At 35.7% G+C, this 14,670-nt stretch overlaps 1 protein-coding gene across 1 annotated transcript in view; it reads right to left on the reverse strand.

Annotated features, from left to right (window-relative positions):
* TRPM3 (transient receptor potential cation channel subfamily M member 3) overlaps nt 1–14,670 on the reverse strand; it is a 700,360-nt gene that overhangs the window by 123,562 nt on the left and 562,128 nt on the right. The window lies entirely within an intron of this gene.

The following is a 14,670-nucleotide window of genomic DNA, read 5'->3' on the forward strand; positions in this document are numbered from 1 at the left end:
TTAATTTCAGGGGCTCTATGAACCTGGGTGGGAAAAATGACATCTTTATTTCAATTAATTTGTTTCCTTAATTCTATTTATTTTATTTTTTTGTGTTTAAGAACCTTATTCTCAGAAAGGATTTGTAAGTTTTATCAGCCAGCCAGAGGAGTCACAACACAAAAAAAGTTAAGAATTTCAGCATGGAGTCATCATAACCAAATCCTCACACACTGGGACAATATTTAGAAGTGATTTTTAGGGGCAGCTAGGTAGAGCAGTGGATAGAGCACTAGCCCTGAAGTGAGGAGGACCTGAGTTTAAGTCTGGCCTCAGACACTTAACACTTCACACTTCCTAGCTGTGTGATGCTGGGCAAATCACGTAAGCCCAATTGCCTTAGCAAAAAAAAAAAAAAAAAAAAAAAGTGATGTTTGTACTATATTTTCAAGACTAGCAAAATACTTTATAATAATTTTCATATTTTTCAATAATAATAATAATAAGGATTAGCATTTTTAGAGAGCTTTTGTTTGCAAAGTAAAGTACTTTACAAATATATCATTTTATCCTTTGTGATACTTATAAATTTAATCTAGTTACATTGTCAGAAAAACCAGTGGAGGAGAAGTGAGCATTCAGATGGTACACTGATTTCTCCTTCCATCATTGCTTTAATTCCCTAGACATTAAAAGAGATTGACAGTCAGACTCATATGAAATAAATAAGAAATGAATGGGGACTGTGTCAAAATGTATGTCACTGTCTTAAAGGACAGGCTCATATTTTCTTTTGTTCCTTTAATTGGTCGAGTGTTGACATGCTGTAATCTGTTTAGTATTCCCTGTGCTACTATCTAGTTTATAGTCACCAAAGACAATAATCAGAGTGTAAGAAAGAAAATCAATTACTACAACCCACAGTGCTGGAGGAAATTAGGCAAAGCTTAGCATACTCAGGAGGCTGATAAGTAGTAACTATTCTTTTATTTTGGTTCCTACTTGTGACTCTGTGGGTAGGAGGAACTCTATGATGCTGGGTTTCTAACTCAAATGGAACTTCTCATTTTAGAGAATTTCCTGAGGTTAAAGAAACTCTGAGAGGTTCATAAAGCTGTTAAATACCAGAAATAAGATGAGCTCAGATATTTCTGACACCAAGGCCAGCCCCCTCTGACTATGCATACTACAAATTTAATATTGATTGAAAGTAGATCACCTAGGATGGCCCTATAATTTTTAGAAGCTCAGTCAAATCGTTTATTGCTCAGACAGTTACTTCAACTGTAATAACTTTGATGAGGTCCAGTGAACATATTGCTGTGTACATTTTTTAATTTTTATTTTTTGCCTATAAGAAATTGTGCTTCATTGGTGCTAAAAACCCTGACTGATTCAAGTTAGTTCTGTCTGAACAAACTATTAGAATGATTGGTTATATGTGGTGAGCAACAAATTGATTACAGCTTTCATTTTTCATCCAATTGTTTTGGATTTTTATGTTGTCATTATTCAGTCATGTTCAATTCTTCATGTTTCCTTCTGATGTTCCAAGATGAATATTAATGTTCATTGTGTCCATCTCTTCGCGATCCTTTTGGGATTTTCTTCTCAAAGATACTGGAGTAGCTTATTATTTTCTTCTTTAGCTTATTTTACAGATGAGGAAACTAAGGCAGATGGGGTTTAGTAGTCTTCCTGATTCCTAGCCCAGTTCCCTCCCTCTCCCTCTCCCTCTTTCTCTCCCTCTTCTTCTCCCTTTCTCTTTCTCATTCTCTCTGCATCTATTAAGATAATCTTATGGTTTTTGTGAACTTGGTTATTGATATAGTAAATTATGCTAACAGTTTTCCTAATATTGAACCAGTCCTGCATTCCTGGTATAAATCCTACTTGGTCAGGGAGTATTATCCTGGGGATTTTCTGTAATCTTTTTGCTAACATTTTATTTAAGATTTTTGCATCAATATTCATTGGGGATATTGGTCTATAATTTCCTTTCTCTGTTTTCATCCTACCTGATTTAGGTATCAGTACCATGTCTGTGTCATAAAAGGAATTTTGTAGGAGTCCTTCATTCCCTATTTTTTCAAATAGTTTATGTAATATTAGAATTAATTGTTCTTTAAATGTTCGGTAGAATTCACATGTAAATCCATTTGGCCCTGGATATTTTTTCTTAGAGAGTTGATTAATAGCTTGTTCTATTTCTTATTCTAAAATGGGACTGTTTAACCAATTTGTTTCTTCCTCTGTTATTCTGGGCAATTTATATTTTTGTTGGTATTCCATTTCACTTAGGTTATTAAATTTATTGGCATAAAGTTGGGCAAAGTAACTCCCAATTATTGCTCTAATTTCCTCTTCATTGCTGGAAAATTCTCCCTTTTCACTTTTGAGACTAACAATTTGATTTTCCTCTTTCCTTTTTCTAATCAAATTAACTAAAGGCTTATCTATCATGATAGTTTTTTCATAAAACCAATTCTTAGTTTTATTTATTAATTCAATAGTTTTTTTTACTTTCAATTGTATTAATCTCTCCTTTTATTTTTAGAATTTCAAGTTTGGTATTTGATTGGGGATTTTAAATTTGCTCTTTTTCTAGCCTTTTTAGTAGCAAGCCTAATTCATCGATCTTCTCTTTATTTTATGCAAATAAGCCTCTAGAGATATAAAATTTCCCTTATTAACACACATTTTGGTATGTTGTCTCATTATGTAATTTTTTTGGATGAAATGATTAATTGTATCTATATTTGCTGTCTCACCCATTCATTCTTTAGAATAAGATTATTTAGTTTCCAATTACTTTTTGGTCTATTTCCCCTGGCCTTTTATTGAATGTAATTTTTAAGATGACTTCATCTAAACCAGATATGCAGGGCATTCAAGTTTCTTTTGATCAAAATCAATTTTACAAACTGATCACAAAGTTTTTGTACTCAATAAGGATGTGTGTGTGTGTGTGTGTGTGTGTGTGTGTGTGTGTGTGTGTCCCACCACTAGATTATTGATTGTTTCTATGGTTCCTCCTCCCACTTGGTCCCTGCAAATCTGCCCAACAACAGCAATCAAATGTAAGGACAGAGACCTACATTTCTGGGTTCTCAACCTGAGTATATACTACTCCTCGTGCCAGATCCACTGCTTGTGCTTGCAAGTAGTAACAGGCTTCATGTTTGCATGTCTGAAAGTAACAAAATGATTGACTTGTGATCCTTGAGTGCTATTGTTCACAATCTCCTCACAAAGGAGATTTTTTTTTTTTTTTTTTTGGCTGAGGCAATTGGGGTTAAGTGACTTGCCCAAGATTACACAGGTAGCAAGTGTTAAGTGTCTGAGGCCAGATTTGACCTCAGGTCATCCTGATTTCAGGGCTCATTCTCTGTCCACTGTACCACCTAGCTGCCCCAGTAGTTTTTTTTCTAAACTATCTTTTGTTTCTATCCTCTTCTTTCCATGGATATGCACTTAAAGTGCATTCTCTTTTTAATTCTCCAGACTAAAGCCACATGGCATAGTGAGAAGAAGGTTTGTGTTCAAATTCCATTTCTGCCACTTAATGACCAAATAAGCTTTATCCAGATACTTTACCCCTTTGGGGCATCAACATCTTCATCTGAAAAATGAGTGCTGGACTAGATGACCTTTTAGATCCTTTCCAGAAGTAAAACTTTGATTTGAATATGACAATTATTAATTGATCTTCTTTACTTCACTTGTTTTCAATACATTTTTCACAGACATCAAATTCATTTTCCAAATGCACATGCCTTAGCCATTGAGCCCACAATCTCAACATGACTGAATCATAAGGAGGTATAAAGTGAAAATGCCAAGATGTTGGAGTAGGAAATAGGTGAAGAACACAGGCCATAGCTATAATAGCTTTGAAGAGGCAAATTGCATCAGAGACATTTCACTGAATGTTCCAGGAAGCTTTTTGCTTCAGATTCTGACTTCTCATTTTTCTCTTAACTCTTTTGGATCTTGCTTCTCTCTGGAAATTCTATCTGGCCTGGCCTTTTACTTTTGCTTTCTTGGATCCCAATTTGGACCCTTTTAGGTGTTCTTTCTCTAGATAAGAATTTGTCTTCAGCTCCAATTACTGCCTGACTTATAAGGGTTTGGGCAAATGGGCCTTTAATGGAAAGCATGTCCTTTGCAAGACCTATATTTAAATTTTTCCAGTTTCTAGTGCCCCTCAAATTTCTTTGCATTTAATTTGATGCATATGTTCTTTCATCCTAGTAGAATAGAACCTCCTTGAGGGCAGGGAGTATTACATTTGTGTTTCTAAATTGCCGGTACAGTGCTTTAATACATGCTTATGGAATGAATTTTGAAGGAAAAAATAAGATCCCTTCAGATTTGACATTATATGATTCTATTTTGCAAAAATTGTTAAAATGAGTAGAAAAAATTTTTTTCTTACCTTATCCTCTCTCTCCTTAATTTTACGAAAGGGAAATATATATATATATATATATATATATATATATATATATATACACACACACACACACATATCACTGTATCTAAATACCACAATAAAAATGTCAGCCCTGGAATAAGGCAGTCCAAAATTTATGAAGCTTTTGACAGGATCAACCCATGAACATGCAGGGACTACTTGGTACTTTGACTCTTGGGCTGAACTCTTTTCATCACACTGAGGCCAGAATATTCACCTAGCATCCAGTGCTATCTCTAGAATTGTTGAAACACGGTTCCCTTTTTCTTCTTTCCCCACCACTGTCATGGGACCCTGATGTTACCTGGTTTATTAAAGAGAGGGTTATCTATTTTATGTTCTGAGTATATTTTCCAACCCCCAAATTGAAATGTATAGAACTGACAAAAGGATATCTTTTGTTTGAAATACATTTTATTTTCTTGAAATCAGAAGCTGGTTTTCATAGGTTAGGTTAAATGGGTTTTTGTGTGCTGATATGGAAACATGGCTACTATAAAGAAGTGTTTTAGGATGAAGAATGGATCAAGAGTAAGAAGCTTTCAGATTTAATCTGATTTTGCTTCCTTGATGACTATATATAGAGTATTAAGTTGAGACTTGTTTATTTCCAGATGAAAAATTAATAATCTGGATTCAGAGTTAAAAAGTTTCCTGCCTAAGTTGTGCCTTTTAGCTTGAAGATTTTAAGGAGCATAAAGGATGATGACAGTGTGGATTGGTTTATTATCAAACCTATAGTAAATATATATGGTCTCTTTAGTAAATTTTCATTTTTACTCAGAGGAGCTATGAAAGAGTTGTTGAATTTTAATTATATATGTTTTTTTTTGTTTGTTTGTTCAATGTACTATTTTTCTAATAACTTCTTATAATTGTTATGAGATTTTAATTCTAATACTAAATGTAAATTAAGTTGATTTCAGGTGCTCTTTAGTTTGTCTAGTCTTTTTTTTTTTTTTTTTTAAAGCTATCTAAATGTAGCTGTCATCTTTTTAAAAAAAATGAAAATTGGCCCCTCTGAGTACAGACTTTTCATAGTGAAAACACTGTAGATTTAATCCTCTTCTTACCTATTATCTTCCCTTACTTGTAAAATCCAATTCTTGTGGCACAGCATTAATGTGGTTTCCCAATGCTAATAAATAATGGTCGTTGTTTCAAAAAACAAAAAAACAAAAAAAAAGAAGATGGAGGGGAAGGGGCAGTGATACAATCAGCACTACTTATGAAGAACAGCATATGACAAGATTACAAAAGGTGACTAGTTAAGGCTAAAAAAGAAGGACAGGATACATCTGATTTAAAAATAAATGCATAAATGACTTCAGGTCAACAAAGAAGAAGATACACTCTTTTGATCTAGAAAAAATTAAGGATTTGAAAAAGGGTTGCACTCTTTATGGGACTATGTTGTCTTATGTTAAGATGTTATTAGAGAATTTGGCTTATGAAGTCTTAACCCCTAGTGACTGTAAATCCTTAGCAAGGACATGTTTAGAACCTGGACAAAACTTGTTGTGGCTTTCTGAATATAGTGAACTATGCAAGATGTAAGCCCAATACAAGCAAACTGCAGTTAATATACAAATATCACCTTTGACCAACTAGAAGGTAAAGGTCAGTATTCAGACACTTTAGCACAGATTAATTACCCTATAGCAGCATATGAGCAAATTGCTGCTGCTATCAAAGCATGGGGCTCCCTCCCAGGAAAAGATGGAGGGGACACCTTCATAAAAATAGAGCAAGGTCCCAATGAACCCTTTGCTGATTTTGTGGGATGTCTGCAGACAGCTGTCACAAGGACCATTGGAGAAAATGCAGCTACAAGAATTATGATAAGACAACTGGCTAAGGAAAATGCTAATGAGGTTTGTAGAAGAATTATATGGGGACTACACAAAGATGCTACTTTAGAGGAGATCATAAGATGTTGTACCACAGTGGGCACAAACGCTTATTATACCCAGGCTATGATGCAAAACATGGGGAATACAGGGTCCCTTTTGGCAAAGAACTCCTAGAGAGATTCGCCAATGCTTTCAATGTGGAAAAATAGGACATCTGACAGTTCAATGTAGGTAAAGAGATAGAATGAGAAGACAGGGTGAGAGAATAAGACCTAAAACCCTATGTCCAAAATGTAACTGAGGTTTCCACTGGGCCTCAGAATGTAGATTGACCCAGGGAAATGAAAAACAACTCCCAGCTCCAGGATCTCAAACAAAAAACAGGTGTGACATGATGGCAGCCAAGGTTACACCCAGAGAGTCTTTAAAAGTTCAGGACTCTGATATGATCAATCATCAGAGAAGCAATCTGATGGAAGAAAGGGATTACATGATCTATTAACCAGAAGAAATCAGATGGCAGAAAGGGATCACATAATCAGCCAAAAAGCAATCATATGGGAGAAAGGGATTACAATTGGGGAAAATACAGGCTTTTTAACCCAACAGAAGGGCAGGGTCCAGTGCAAGCAGCAACAATGTAATTGCCAGGTGATGAGAGATTTAGAAAGGGATAAATAGAAGGGACTAGAAAGGTTAACTGCTTGGGAGAAAGGGTTTGCTTGTATTTCTACAGATGGGTGCCAACAGCATCTGGAGAGAGACAGAAAAAGAGAAAAACCTCAAAACAAAGGAGAAGATCTAAGAAACATCTGATACTGAAAGAGCATGGCTAATGATGAGACTGTTACAAAACTTCAAAACCTGCAGGAATCATTGGATTCCCTGAGAAATGATAAGACTGTTGCAGAACTTCAAAACCAGCAGGAATCATTGGATTTCCTGAGATAAAAAATTTGTTGATAAGACTGTTGCAGAACTTCAAAACCAGCAGGAATCATTGGATTCTCTGAGACATGATAAGACTGATGCAGGATTTCAAAATCTGCAGGAATCATTGGATTCCCTACATACATGAAGCAATGAACAATAGATTCCTTTTGGATTATTTCTAGAACTTTTGGACATGTATAATTCCTCATGTTGATTCATGTTATTTGTTAAATTACTACTAGCCTGTGCTATATTGCTATGTGCTTGTGTAATAACTCCCATGTTGATGGATTTATGTATACCTTTTTCAAGTGAAACTCTTCAGAAACCAACTAATCTGATTTGATTCCCCAATTTCCTTTGGTGTTTTCATCTCCCTTCCTGAGATGTCAGGAGGGCGTGATCACCTTCTTTTATGGTGCTTTCACCTCTTTTTTGAGGAATCAGGGAAAGCGTGATCACCTCCTTTTTGGGATTCTCATCTCCTTGAGAAGTCAGGGAGAGTGACCACCTATGTTCTAAAAACAAAAGAAAGCGGGAGATGTTACGGGCCAGAACTCTGAACTTGAAACAAGGAGGCTTACAAAGTACTAAGTGGAATTGATGAGAAAATGATTATCTAATTTAGCATGGTGCTTAATAGTTTCCTAAGTTCAGTATTATTGATTTAATCTTACAACAATTAATGGTTTCTTAGTGATATAATGATTGGTTTATATTCAGTGTAGAGCATATAAGCTAGGAGCCTCAGCTAGGTTCATGGAGAGGCAGAGAAGACAAGAGAACTGGGATAGAAGCTTAAGCTCTTGGAGCCAAGGAAACAGATTCATCTCCATCTACATTAGCACTGTGGTGGCAGGCCTGTCTTCCTTAGTTTCTCCACGGAAATCAAGACTCCCCAAAGCCTTTAAGAACGCTAACCAGGCCCCAGGAAAGGAGACAAGCTTTAAAAAGAGACAATAAAGGATTTGTACTTTAACTCCTGGTGACTATTGTGGTGATTACTGAACTGAAACCAAGACTGCCTCAGAGACTCCCTAGAAAATCAAACCAAAGAGAAAATTACAATATTTTGAGTTTTAAATAATTAGAGAATGTGGACAATCTCTTTCCCATCTCTGAACTCTCTTTTCTTTCTCTGTAGAAAGAGAGGGATGGCTCTCTTTTTACAGAGATAGTCTCTAAGGGCCCTTTAAGTTCTCACAACCTATGATCCTGTGACTATGTTTTCTTAAAATGTCTTTCCACTCTAATATTCTAGGATGCACTATGAGACTGACATTTAAAGCCTTTAAAACCTGATTCCAAGCTACCGTTCCAGAATTTTTCATTCTACCCATAACTCATGTTCTAGTCAAACAGGTCAATCAATTTTAAATTGCCCTCTCCCAAGTTTATATATTTTGTAGGGCATCACTTATGCCAAGAATGCATTCCCTGTACATTATGACCTTTTGAAACCTTTTTATTTCTTCAAGGAACATCTTAAATGACATGCCTTTCTGAAACGTTCTTCAATTCCTTCAACTAAAATCAATTTCTCCCTTCCTGAGATTTTTTTCTAAATACTTTGCTCGAATTTGTTTTCTGTCTTTTAAGTTTCTTTATATTGTCAGTAAATCTATAATCGTTTTCTAAATACTTACATGTATAGGTCACAAACACTGTGCTATGCTCTAAGAATACATAAAAAGGCAAAAGTTAATCCCTGACTTCAAGGAGTTGACAATCTAATGAGATCAAACTACACAAAGGTCTATTGATCTCTTTGTATTGTACTAGTTATATTAATCATAGTATGCATTAAGTGCTTTGTTGTAAGAACTGCATTAGAAGCTAAAGTAATTTAACTTCAGCTTTCCCATCTATAAAAGTTGCATAACCTACCTCTCTCAGCTTTGGTGAATACCAAACGAGATAAAGAAGTTTATATCCATAAATAGCAAAATTTGTTATGTCCACATAAAGCAATTAGTGAATGAGATAGTATTATATAGTATGCTTGGTTTTAGATGTTTGCATTATACCCTTCATGGATTTAAAACTGTATTCTGCCACCCAAAGGAAATCTGGCCCTGTTCCCTGGTGTTTCTTCCCATAGTTAATTCTGGGTCTTGTTCATTAAAAAGGAGCTGAACAGGTATTAGAGAATCTCTCTTGGTTATCAGAGCCTTGTCAATAGATTGTGATTCTCTGGTCATCTTGTGGAGAAAATGTGAAGTTGTATAAATCTCAACTTTAGGGTTAAGGATTTCATGGAAGTAAAAATAGTATTGGTATTTTAAATACCAATTTAATAGGCTTAGTATTTTAAACAAATTTGATGAAACATCTGGGACTTTATGGAGGAAAAAGAATGAAAGGGATGTAAAGGAATAAATTATGGATGGAAATTCTTTAAAAAAATGATAACCCTGGTCTGACTCTTTCTATTGGCCTGAGGCCATATTTGGACTCCACATTTTAAAATAGATCTGGTTAAAATGCTAAGAGTTAAGAGGTGAGTCACAAATATAGCTTAAGCCTCGGAAAAGAGGAATTTTAAAAAAATTTTAAAAAATTAAAAAAAACTCGGATTATTTTTCCTAAAAAGAAAAGACCAAGGGCACTCTCTCACTCTTGAAGGATGGAAAGGCTTTATGCAAGTACAGTGGTCAGCTGTCCATTTCTAATAAAGAGAGAATGAGATGGCATATGTATAATTTATAGCATGATTTATAGAATTTTGAAAGCAAGGATGATTTGACACTGAAAGCTACTGAAACAATGAAATGAACTAACAAGGGAGGTTGTGGGAGCTTTTTTTTTTTTTTTTTTTTAAAGAAAAGGTATTCTTGATTTGAAAGACTTAAATGGGGTCTTCCCTAATAGGGTAAGAGAGCCAATAGTCTTTCTTGTTATGTCCACATAAAGCAATTAGTGAATGAGATAGTATTATATAGTATACTTGGTTTTAGATGTTTGCTCACTATAGAACTTGGTTATTCAGTTACCACACATAGAGCACATCCAAGAACTAGGGAATACATAGCAACCACAACAAGTCTCAGAGCAGCCAAAAAAAATCTCATGCACTTGCTGATGAAAATTCTTCAACTTTTACTTAGAGTCTATTGATTTCTATATTATTCTTAAGTTATTTGTTCTGACTTCCATCAGTTTACCTCATATATAAATAATTCTAGTGATTTAGAACTATAGAATATCTAGGGGTCTGGTGCAGAGATTCTTAATAAGGTTTCTGTGAACTAGTTAAAAAAATTAAAAATGATATTTCAGTATAATTGGTTTTTTTTTTGGGGGGGGGGAAACCCTATGTATTTTTATTTTATGAATTTAAGAACATTCTTCTGAGAAGCATATATAGGTTTCCCCAGACTGCCAGAGGGATCCATGACATAAAAAAGGTTTTTACCTCTGATTGGTGACAGCTAATGGAAATCAGTCTATTCATTTGGGAAAAGCATTTCATTCCTCGGATTACATGAAAACTATTAAGTGGAAGGAAACTAGACTAAGATAGGGTCTGAGCCACCCTACAAAGGGTCATGTGACTTTTCTTGCTAGGAAACATCTCTTTCCATTGTTTCTCAGTTTTGGAAAGCTACCCACACTGATCAATCATTTTCAGGAATGTTTGCTGCTATAACTCAGAAAAGCAAATAAAATGTCTCCCACTACAAAAAGTAGATCAAATCTGTGCATAATTTATTCCTTGCCCTACTTTTTTTGTTTCAAATGATGACTGTTTCCTCTGTGTAAAAGACAGTTGAATTATATTTCCAAGACAGATTTCTTGAAAAATATATGGCAAAAATCATTTTTTGGGGGGCTAAAGATGCTCATTTTTAATTTCTGACAAAGAAAGAAAGTCCTTTCTTTTGAGTTTACCTCATTTATTCTGTATAAATTTTGTATGCAAAATTCTTTTCATGTCATTGTCTTCTCCTTGGAATACAAGCTTATTGAGGGCAAGGGCCTTCTCTTTGCCTTTCTTTGTAACTCTGATGCTTAATACAGTGTCTGGCACAGAAATATTTGTTTGATTGACTTAAAAAGCATACGGGGTTGTGCGAGAAAATTTCACTTGGGATAAGATTCTTAATAGTTTTTTATCATGGATCCCTTTGGCAGTCTGGTAAAACTTATGAATCTCTTCTTGGAATTTTTTAAAATTCATAATTGGAGGAAATACTAAATTTTAGTTGGAGGATAGTAAAAATAAAAATGTAATTTTCCCCCAGGGAATTTCATAGACTCCTGAAAATCTATCAGTGAACTCCAGGTTAGGAATTCCTGTTCTTGGGGAAAATATCTTTGTTTCATTGGTGATGGTAGGGATTTAATCTTTTGTTTAAGTAATAAGCAGATGGATGGTGGGAGATGAATATCAGAGAGGGAGCTGACATTTTAAATCAGAAAGGTCATAGTTTAAATCCCATCTTGGACATTTACTAGCTGAGTAGCCATGGGCAATTTACTTTAACTTATTATAATATTTCTTTAAATGCCTTTGCCTTGAACTAATTGTGTTCTGTGGCAGGTATTGTTCTGTGGCCTTTCCCCTCAGAAAAATCCTGCTTTCTCTTGATCCCTGTTCTTGGTTAATTTAAGGAATTAGATGCCTCGTTATTTCCAGGCTGACTCAGATTGTCTAATTCTACAGCAGATCAATGGTTACTAAATCAGTAAGTACTCTTTCTTAGTATAAAATACTTAACTATGACTGTTTAGTCCTTTTACAGGCATTCTTGATGGAGTAGCCTTTGCTGGCTGGCTATGGCTAGTATGCTTTTGCTATTCCAAATTCTCCACTATTAAAATATTAAAATAAACTAATGCCTTAGTTTTTTTGGCATTACAATCCTTAGTCACATCCCTGAGACTAGGTCAGAAATAAGTGGATATCTTTAGTAGGGAAATGATGCCTAGAAAAACAGAATTGCATTGGCTTAATCTTATCTTGATATGCCTCAGTTTCCCTGTCTCAGTTTCTCTGAATTGTTTTGCTAAAGTTTCCCTAATGGCAACCACCCCCTTCCTTGCCATTAGGACTGAGATAATTAGGGCTGTGGAACTTTGACCACTCTGGCATTCCAAAGAGTCATAAAACTCCAGATGCCTTATCGAAAATACTTGGGTATCTCTTGGGCCCAGACTTCCTTTCTCCTGCTAGACCATCTTCTTGTCCCCCAACCTGTCAGAATTAAAAAGATATGGTCCTTCCTGGAATTTTCACTCATCCAGTGCTCTGCACCCCCCCCCCCCCCCCCTTGCCTTTGTTTCTCTGATCGATGGAATCCTCTAAAAGTCTCTGGAATTACTTACTGGTTGTTGGGTGCTTTCAAACAAGAGTGCCATCCAGCTGGCTGGCTATGGCTAGTATGCCTTTGCTATTCCAAATTCTCCACTATTAAAATATTAAAATAAACTAATGCCTTAGTTTTTTTTGGCCTTACAATCCTTAGTCACATCCCTGAGACTAGGTCAGAAATAAATGGATATCTTTAGTAGGGAAATGATGCCTAGAAAAACAGAATTCAGACATATTGAATCCCATATTCCTTTTATTTGGACATTTCTTATAAGATAGGAGTACATTAGAATAGGTAAGTGTCATTAATCTCAGTTGCTTTTTAATGTTCTGTTTTTTTTTTTTTTTAGGGGAGAAGAATGTCCTAAATATATGTTTTCATTAGAATAGGGAACTTTTAAAGTGGAAACCCCCTCTATCATGGAAATCTGCACATCATATAGTTATAATGTACTGAGGCAATGAGAGATTAAATGATTTGCCAAGGATCATGTCAGTGCAAGGGCATTGGCCCAGCAAGTACAAGAATTGAATTCAGAATTAAAAATTTTCTGATTCAGTTTTGATAACCCCATCTATAAATTAGGGAAGCTACTAATTCTACTACCAGTGTTTCCACAGTCTTTGGATAGGTTTAATCCTAGCTGAAGCCTGAATGATCTTTTTTCTTTTGAATGTTAGATGAGGAGACTGTGCATTCAGGGAGGAGCAACCGTGGACATTCTGAGAAGCCAATGTTTTAATGTGCATTAAGGGAGGTTCAAGAGCTGGTCAAGCTATGCTAATCCAGAAAATGGGAGATAATGGGCCCACTCCCCTATATTTGCTTCTAGCTAGGATGTCCCTAGCTAGGTGGACAACTAAAATCACTCTGAAACTGTGTTCTGAACGAGATAAGGTGAGATCTTTCAAGACAGTTGTGAACATTGAGTAAGGCTTCATCTATTTCAAAGTTTGAGTAGGCCGGAAGGACTTTAAGCATTAAGTCAAGGGCATACTTAAGTCCCCTTCCTGCTATCCTCCTAAGGACATACTTAAAAGTCTCCTCCCTGTTATCCCCCTAAGGGCATACTTAAGTCCCCTTCTTGTTATCCTCCCTATTTCAGTCAAATATGGGCAACTATGTACTTATTGGTCAAGTGCAATTTCTTGGGTAAATTCAGCGTTTAGAATGTAAGATCCTCAGCCAATAAGGATGAGGGTCAGTGGTGGGAGGGGGAATTTGCGTTAGGGATTAAAAGCGTTGACCCTGCCTCCTATGGTGCTTCCTCCCTTCTACTGTCTGCTCGATGGGTGGGATGCCCAATTCTCTCAAGAATGTATAATAAACTTTGCTTTGCTTCTAGAGTTCTTTCCAGTCTTTTTTTATTAAATGGCTTCTGACCCACACAGTTTCCTTTTGATCTATGATCCCTTTTGGAGTCCCAGGCCCTCCTGGGGAAGGCATATTCCCCGAGATAAATTAAGTGTTGTTATTCAATTAAAAATCTTGATCAAAAAGCACCTTTTTTTATCTTTTGAGGCTATCAGACCCTTTGAATTCCAACTGGAGATCTGGCCCAGATAGATACCTATAAGTCTCTAGGCCTGGGAACTTTGGCTTTCCTTTCAACCTGAAATCTGAAGCCTCAAGACTCCTTTTTAAAAGGCAATTTCTGAACTTGCTCTTTACAGAAGGTGCAAAGCAGCTGAGAAAACATTCTCAACCTTCATTTCCCTAATAGGACTTTGCTACTAAAGAAGTCAGTCTCTTAGCAAAACTAACTTCCTATCCATCAATAAACTTTAATTTTTGCCAATTTTTCTTTGGCATTTTTGCCAAATTGCCAATTAATTTGCCAATTAAAATGTCAGGTTCATGTGAGCAGCCAAAATGGGATTTTAACAACTCTCTGACTGCCACTAACCTCATCAATACCAGAGGTACTAGCTGTGCTCTATGAACATAGCAGAATTGAATTAGCCCAAAAGAAATATAACATGCCCAAAATTAGAAAAGGCACTCCATAATATGCCCAAAATTAGAAAAGGCACTCCAAATGTTCAAAGGGACTACCTATATCAGGCATGTGACAGAGCATTCTGAGTTCATATTGGTCTGATCAGCCACAGTC

Source organism: Antechinus flavipes, chromosome 1, assembly GCF_016432865.1.
Source record: "Antechinus flavipes isolate AdamAnt ecotype Samford, QLD, Australia chromosome 1, AdamAnt_v2, whole genome shotgun sequence".
NCBI lineage: Eukaryota > Metazoa > Chordata > Mammalia > Dasyuromorphia > Dasyuridae > Antechinus > Antechinus flavipes.